Here is a 6311-nt window from a genome sequence, read left to right on the forward strand (position 1 = left end):
TATAATCTATATATTAAAAAACCTCAGCTTTAAAACTCGGAGTAAGAAAATTACATTTTGTGCCAGGAAGCCTGGGCATATGCTGCTGAATCTGTCGCGTGGATCACACTGGTCTCTAAACTGGAACTGTTGGCGAGAAAAAGAGACGCGCAGGCTGTTGGTTGGATTACAGCGGACGCTGACGTAACAGTCGGTTTGGGATCGACGTTGGTTACATGTTTGCACAATGGCTGAATTGGTGCTATAGAGGGCCAGTTTCTGCCTTATACAGACGGCACGTATTACATCCTGTGAATGCAATAGGATTTGTATTGGTCTATTTTCATGTGGATGACTCTAAGTTATAATATAAACAACACTTTAATAACAATTTATGTATATCAATTTTAGCATAAATACCGCAGGTCTATTTTCCACCGAGGGGTAATATTTTAAATTTTATTCTATTTAAAAAACAATTTAACTCACAGTATTTTTTTATAACGGTCAATATTCCTTGACCTGTTCCTTGTTTTGCATGTGGTGTTTATTTTACAAAGTACAAAGTAACAAAACCTATTGATCTTTGGTTTGATACAACAGTTTGCTTCTTTGTTTGTTCAGATAGTTCAAACCGATACTCTTGATGTCTTGAATACGTGTATATAAAGTATCCATATAAGCATTTCCGAACAGTGCTTATAAAAAAGTGATGAGAGCGCGGGACATTTGACTCGTATTTTAAACATGTCAAGTCGCTACTGTTCAGACGTTTATAGCCGGGGTTCGTTGTCGATTTTAGAGGTTTCAACTTTGTTTGATCTGAAAAAGTATCGATGTTGTTACAAGCAATACTAGGTACCATCATCGGCGCTTTTTTGATGGCACTTCAACAAAGAACCTGTATTCGTACAATCATTTTGGGGTCTTATGTAAGTGCGTTATAAAAACAGTACTAATCGTAGAGCAATAGCTTTAATACACCGCATTTTTAAGATACAAACGCTTTTTATTTAAAATATGAGGTTTTAGATCGTTGATTTATTTTTCTAACCTTTAAATGTGCATCGTAAAAAATATATTATTAATACACTTGTTTCAAAGTATATATCAGCTTACATAACACCGCATTCCGCGGCAATGATCAAATCTGGACTTTGTTTTCAAAAACGTACCATTGTACAACTTGTAACTGAAGTGGCAACTTGTGACCTAATTAGCTATCATCTAAACGATTGTGGTTCGCAATAATTGCCTCGCTCTACGTTTTCGAACGAAAAGTATAAACGCTGACGCGTTAATTGGCTACTTCACCAACGCGTGCTTCACATTATTTGTTTCTTTTTTCGATGCGCTTTTTATTTATTTTAGCGTTTTAGTATGATTTCCAATGAATAGTATCAAATAAACTATATATTTATGATTCAATTAGCTTCAATATGCAATACTGCGTCGTTACACGTGGTCATTAGTCAAACTGTTTGACTTACAATTGATTTACATTTATTAAACTGCAAATATTATTAACAGAAGTCGATTGCGCCACCCAACGACACTTGATCCAAAAACGGCAGTGAAATAAAATTTATTCGGTTTCTTTGATCACGATAAAAATAACAAAGAACAGGAGAGTTTACAAAAGTGAAAAGACGGGTGGTAACGGTAAAACAACAGCAAAACACATATATTGATAAAACAGAAAAAGAAATTACGTTTTGGATAAAAAGAGTTACTGTTACACCTTATGCACAATACGATGTAAATAGGGACACTCAAGCATACTTTCCTATATGTCAAAAACAAAATAGATGACGATATTTAGGTGATATCACGAATTTGTACTGTCTTTATTTGATAACACAAATATATAGTAGCATGGAGGTAGATGTAGGGAGCCGCGACTATTTTTTCATTTTCTTTTTACGAACCCACATTTAATGACAATCAGAGTAACAATTTTTAAAAGAATAACAGAAGTATTCAACAGTATTATCACGACTGTATAAAACGCGCCTCAAAACCAAAAACTGTTTTTTAAAAATAACAAAATATATTATAGAGTAAACATTATTTTTTGAACAGTTGAAAAATGCGCTTGCTAAATTCGTGTGGGAACGATTAAACTGGTTTCATTGATTCATAAAAAAACTTTGGATATTTCATGCAGTTTGATTTTGTCTCATGAAACTAGTTTTAGTTTTGTAAAAAAAAACGAGATATAAACATGAGAAAATAGGCAGGGGTCAATATTACTTCAATTTACTATTTCCAACATGTATAGTCAGGTGTACTAGTTTATGCTTTTGGTTTTTATATCTTTTCATTTTATTTTATGTTGTCCATGACTGTTTTTTTTATACAATAAGACTTTCTTGTAGCAAAACAAACTGTATGGTCGAAAAAGTTCTGTTGTCTATAAAAAGACTGTCGCCAAACGTTATCTTGTTAGGGAAAATATGGAACGCATCACGATTCAAGGTGGCTGTACACAGAATGCGTACTGCGTTAACGTGCGTAAATTGCATCCAAAAACGGACCGACAGATTATGTACGCAAACGGGACGAATTGGAATAGCATTGCGTTAAACGAACGTTTGCAAGTTTCGGACTTTACGCCTTCTGTGTAAAGACACCGTCGGAAGCCGTCGGACCGAATTTTTACGTGCGTATACGCATACGGACGGAAACGGACCGAAACGGATTCTGTGTACAGCCACCTTCAACCTTGCGCTGAGCAATGTAGTACTATACTGCCATCTGCCGTTTAGTATAATGTCCTGTTGTTCATAAATGTGTCGCTTAACGTTTTTTATTTTCTTTTATTGCAACATATATAAAGCAGCACGGTGATGACAGAAACACTACATTAACAAATGTAACGAAAACGATTGTAGCGAACAGACGTTACTTAAAGTTAACGCAGTTCCGCTTTAGTTTATATTGTATTGTAATAACTTATTATGTTTTAATGCAACAGCTTTTTCATTAGCCCTGCTGCGGTTCATTGCACAGATGAACATTTCTATTCTTGGCTTCAAGGTTTGAATCCGATATTTGTATATAACAAATCTGGCAAGTACAAGCATGTAGTTATTATTTATTACCAAATCATTATGTATTACCTATTATATATTTCAATATATATTATTTATTGCCAAATCGTGCTTTGTTTTAATGAAAATAAAGAACCTATGAGAATAAAAAAAAGTCTTGGCAGCGGTGAGATTTGAACCCACGCCATCGAAATGACTGGTGCCTTAAAACAGCGCCTTAGACCACTCGGCCACGCTACCCACAAGACTGGCCCCAGAGTATATATTATTTATTACCAAATCATGTTTTATTTTTATGAAAATGAAAAAAAACAATACTTGGCAGCGGTGGGATTCGAACCCAAAAACCAGCGCCTTATGCCACTCGGCCACGCTACCCATAAGACTTGTCCCAGAGTATAGCAGGGTGGGGGGAGATGGAAACTTTGTCAGACGATACTCTTTTAATTTTCTTTTTACGGACCACCACCATTTAATGATAACCAGGAAAATAAGGTTACAGAATTTTTCGACAGTATTATCACGACCTTATAAAACGCCCGTCAAAGCTGATTACTGTTTTTAAATATTAAAAAAAATATGTAAAATAGAAACAGTATAGGCTACTTTGAACAGGTCAAAAAATGCGAAATAGTAAGGTGCCATTTTTTAATGCTTGCTAAATCATAGTAAAGCCAATGATTTTTTTAGTTTACGTGTGCGAACGATTAAACTAGTTTCATAGCTTCATAAAACAACCTTATGAATATATCGTACAGTTTGAGTTTGTCTCATAAAACTAGTTTTAGTTTTGTGAAAAAACACTGAGATATAAGCATAAAAAAACAGGCAGGGGTCAATATGACTTTAATTTGAGAAAAAAACAAAAAAATATCAGTTTAACGGTATGTATATAAAGTTTACATGGCAAAGAAACTAGCACAGCCTGTTAAAATCGGTAGGTTAACGACAAGTTGTAGAATAGTGCTAATGTAAATATATTTCAATTTAGAGTCCCATCTTCCCCCACATTGTAGTTTTGTATGTTTTCATTGCCAAACTTTGAAAGATTTGCTTTTAATTTAGTAGTTTATACTTCAAGGGGTTTTCAACTATAAGATACTGATATAATAAAAAGATAATATTTTGAAAATATATTCGAAATTTGGTCATTTGCACTTGGTGATAATTTATAAGAAGTGGCTTGTGCCAAAAACAGAGTAGTAATACCCAATTTGTAGCAAAAATAAAACTTTATCAATAGTTATAGTCATTTTTCTGTTAATACAAATTCATATACGTTTGTAGGATACAATATACGGATCGCTAAATAAATACTCGTGTGTTTTATTAAATTGGTGTCAAGTAATAAAGGAATGATAGTACTAATTCGTCGTACGTCGTAACCCGAAAACCGTTATCTATTTTGATTTTGGAAATATTTTTCAACATGTGCTTAAAGGTGTCCTATCTTCCCCCATTGTACTATACCTATCTAAGTTTTTTTCACATAACTAGTTTAATGGAACAAAGTCAAACTGTACGAAACATTTTAAAATAATTTATTAAACTTCTATTTTATAAGATACTAGATTGATGATTCAATATGAGGAACGTAATTTCGGTTATAATAGGACTCAGCGAGCATTCAAAATTACAATCTTGGTTTAAGGATCTCCTACTTAGGTTTTATGGGCATACTCAAGAGGCATACCAACAAAAGTTCAAAATTTATTAGGCGGAGTTGCTAAATATTCTTTAAAAGTACCACTAAAGTTTCAAAATACCAAAAAGCTTTTAAAAAAATGGCGTGAAATTAAAAAGTTGTATGGCGAACTCACACTCAACTTAGATTGGTAGCTTCTGCTGCAAAAATGTTACATCTCGTGTCGTATTTTTTTCAGCTCTCAATAACACCGCAATAACATGTTAAAAACTGTTATTGCGGTGTTTCGATAAAAGGAACACTTTCGATAAAAGGAACATGGTGATATTTATTTAAAAAGAGGGAAAAAATGGCTTAACTGCGATTTTAGGATATTTTGGCGAACCTAACCTGTTATATAGGCTATTATGTTACTCATGTGCGAGTTTACTTAATATACATTATTGAGTAGGCCATGACGCGCTTAAACTTGTAGAAGAAATAAATTAAACTCTACAAATATATTAGATAGTACTTTAAGCTAAATCCACCGTTACATTTATTGCTGTTTAAAACGGTACCGATTTCGAGTTACTGTCACTTACATATTTTAGCGGTAACGTAACTGGTGCATCTTGATTGTGCACAGCCAATCTCTTACAATGGAAAATGCCGTGCTGCATATTTTCTTTTGGCGATGTCTTGGAAGCGGCTAAAGATTTTTATTTCACAGACGCATAAATACTTTTAGCCTAATATTTGTCAAATATTTATTATCTACAAACGTTGCTTTAACGCAAATAATTTTCAAAGTAAAAGTCCGCTATATCGGTCTGTGTTAACTTTGGTGTATTTTATTTTCTCGATTTTAAATGACGCCCGTATACTTAATAGCCACCTGCTGGTAAAGCTGCAGTGCATAAAAATCGTTTCTAAAAATCAATAAAATCCTATCAAATACAGTTAACCAATATGCATCCAAATTTTATGATTGATTTATGATACATACCAAATACTAAAGTATTAACCGCAATCACGCTTTTAACCTGTTACGATAGTATTTATGATTTAATAGAGTATTTATATAGCTCGAGCCATGGCCTACTCGAACATATGTTTCAGTAGGCCATGCTCGAACATAAGAAATTCAGATATAGGAACCTGTTTGTTCGTCATCGCACAGCATTTTCTTTTTGTCATCACACGAGGAAAAGTGTAGAAATGTTTATTTTCAACGGCTTTATGCCTAAACTTCCCACTCACGAATCAACTTTCAAATATATATTCACTCGGTAATATTGCATATAGTTTTTAATATTATGTAATTGATAAAATAAATATGCACAGACTATACGAACTAGATTATTATTCAAAGCAGAAAAGTCTAATTTTATTAAAACTTCGCCCAAAATCCTTGTTGCATTAGTTTAGCCGGTCTTAAATATCCTTATTCTCGAGTAGGTGTGTAAAAGATGGCAAATTTTGAGGGAGAATGGCACTGTGTTAGTGATCGGCAGAAGCGGTGAGATGTTCTCACTGGCGTTTTCGTTATCGCGACCCGTTTCGGTTTATTCCATTACAATAGACCGACATGTCGACGAACGATCATCATGCCAACATTTAAAATACAACTTTAGGTATTTTCCATTGGATTT

Source organism: Ciona robusta, chromosome 1 (genome assembly GCF_009617815.1).
Source record: "Ciona robusta chromosome 1, ASM961781v2".
Lineage (NCBI taxonomy): Eukaryota > Metazoa > Chordata > Ascidiacea > Phlebobranchia > Cionidae > Ciona > Ciona robusta.